General features: G+C 39.2%; 1 pseudogene; it reads left to right on the top strand.

Moving 5' to 3' along the window:
* Positions 1–341: 341 nt before the first annotated feature.
* Positions 342–2,859, top strand: part of LOC138053456 (uncharacterized) — a 3,775-nt pseudogene continuing 1,257 nt past the window's right edge.

Here is a 2,859-nt window from a genome sequence, read left to right as displayed (position 1 = left end):
ACAAGGAACAAGGAAGGATTACGTTTTTGCAAACGTTGACCGTGTAGCACATGGTTCAATTCCCACCCTGGTCCTTGTGTGGGCCATTAGTGACCCCAAACTCGTTCCTCCGCCTCGCAATGTTGCCTTTGTTGACTGACGGTAAAAGAAAGAAAGTAGTCAAAAAGTAGTTGTACTTCGGACCAATACGAAACACGTAGTCTTGAAGACAAAACGCTCAGAGTTCTTTCGAAACCGTCGAGGCGTCGTGAAAGGAATTCAGCAGAGTCGAACGACAAGCTTGCGTTAAGTGAAAGCACTAATAAGTCTTGCAAAGAACGAAAGAATTCTCCCAATTCGTAATGGGTGAGCTGGTTTCTCACCGACATTTTTATATACTTCAAAACAACACGTCACGCTAGTGACAGGAAGGTCCTAAGGCCATAACAATTACCATATATGAAGTACCTACCTGCCCATTTTTTGCTAACCACTGACCAGCTTTTGAAAATTCGATTTATATATTTTTGTACGATACGGTCGATTTATAAGTATGCGGTTGGATTGATATTTGTACGGTTCGATTGATATTTGTGCAAGTTCGATTTATTTGTACGGTTCGATTGATATTTGTGTAAGTTCAATTTATATGTATGCGGTTCGATTTAGTTTTGTACGGTTCAATTTATTTTTTGCTGTTTTGAAGATTTTGTCCGTAACGGAACGCCATATCCATCTCTAAGCGACCATGCCCTGATCTATGGAATTCTCAAAGAACGATATGCTTCCGTGAAGCATACACTGGGTTGCCTGTGGTACGTATTACAGAAAATCAGACGGCACTGAATTATGTGGTATTGAACTATAGCATTCCAGAATAACATCATGTTTTACGTATCTGCATGGGAGACCAAAACAATATACCCCTCATAAAACAGAAGCATTGCACCGAAAATAATATTAACGCTAAAAAATCCGAACTAAGAAAGGTAAAGATTATGTAAGCTTGCTTTATGCAAAACAAGAACATCACTCTAAAAGCTTATTCTACGCAAAAAGTAGGTTCTGGAGGTAATTTTGAGGGTGGAAATAAAGTTTACGCGGCAGGCGGCAAATACAAACTCACACACCAGAAAGACGCTAACCTCATTTTGACAAGAAAATGCTTTACTATTGCTATAAAAACTATCCAGTTAAGCTCGCATATCGTAAAACATGATGAATTCATAAAGGCCACCTTTTCCAACGAACAATTTTTTTAAAACAAACAACATATTGCTATTAGAGGCAAAAACCCCTTCTATTTCATTACGTGCGTGAAGAGAAGAAACTCAATCGTGTCAAATATGCGCACTATTGCAACATACTAAATTTCAGGATAAAAGCTTTCTTTCAAATAATTCTTGGCTGTCAGATTTCCAATTATTTTTTTGCCTAAAGACTTTGCAGACTTGACCACAGATCCACGTAAGGTGTTCGATTCGTTCTCTGTCTTTGTTGAACCCATAAGTTACCAGAGAATTTTCCATTTGGTTTCAGTGTTCTACATAACAGCACACTTGGTAAAATATTATTTTAGAAATACAGCTCACTTTGATTTCGGCTCAACGGGTGATAGATTGTTGTCAAAGTCCATTACTCGTCGCTTTTGAGATTCCAGGTGTTTGTTTTCACCGCCTGCCTAGTTTATCCAACTGACTTTCCATTATTGAGCGCCATATAAGGGTATATTTTGTTTAAGGATCCACTAAAACGCCATTCGCGTTGCATGACTTTCGACGCCATTGCAGGCTAAGTTAATGATTCTACTGTGTCCACCAGAGAAATATACGCATTCCATGCACAAAGACACCAATTACCAGGGGAGTGACAGGCCAGACTTTTACCGACTCGGGAAAAAAAAAACTAACAAAAAATATAAATAAAACGAACAAATCCCATACACTTTCCGACTGGGATTGCCAACTTGACAACTTGAATAAACCTAAAATTAAAGACTTCAGGACCCATAGGAATTTAAAAAGCATTTAGCTGTTGCACCTTGGCACGTTGGGGAAATGTTTGACGAGATTGACGACCAGGTGTATTTCTGGAACGTACTTATGAATGACATTCTTGATGAGGTAGCACATGTAAAAAAAATAAGTACTCGAGACAAAGACGTGCTGTACATGACATCACAATGGAAAAGTGCAATCAGAGCCAAGCGGAAAGCCACAATAAAATACCTTAAAAACAAAACAAAGGAGATTGAATTGGGAACTCAAACGTAAGGCGAGAAATAAAGAAACAAGGCAGAGAAGAATTGCAATCAAGGAATACTGGAGAAAAAAGTGTGAAGACCTAAAAATGAGACCCAAGGAGTTCTTTAATACTTTTAGGCCTTTCCTAAACAAAAAGGACCATTCTCACAAAACTGAAATCCATCTAAACGACAACGGGTCATTTGTCAGAAATCAATGCGAAGTTGTCGAAATACTAGCTGACTATTTTTCCACAATCGCTGAAGGTATCCGGGGTAAAAGCGCCGAACTTCGATCGATGGAGGACTTTGAATACCATCCGGATCCCTGTGTTCAGAAGATAATGGCGGAAAATACAAATCTAACGCAAGGCATTGAAGTAAGGCCTGTCACACAAATACAAGTTAAAGATTCCCTAGAGTCGCTTAACATCAACAAAGCCACCGGCTGCGACGGTATTTTGCGAAAAATACTTAAAATTGGAGCAAAGGAGCTCGCAAGTCCACTTATGACCCTCTTCAACTCTTGCATAAACAACAGCGTATGGCCAAGCGAATGGAAGTGTGGAGAATAGTCTCATCTATATTTAAAAAGAACCACAGACAGGGCAAGGAAAACTACCGACCTATCACTGTCT

Source organism: Montipora capricornis, chromosome 6 (assembly GCF_036669925.1).
Source record: "Montipora capricornis isolate CH-2021 chromosome 6, ASM3666992v2, whole genome shotgun sequence".
In the NCBI taxonomy this organism is placed as follows: domain Eukaryota; kingdom Metazoa; phylum Cnidaria; class Anthozoa; order Scleractinia; family Acroporidae; genus Montipora; species Montipora capricornis.
Note: the sequence above shows the minus strand (reverse complement) of the source record. Positions and strands in the feature narration are given on the sequence as shown.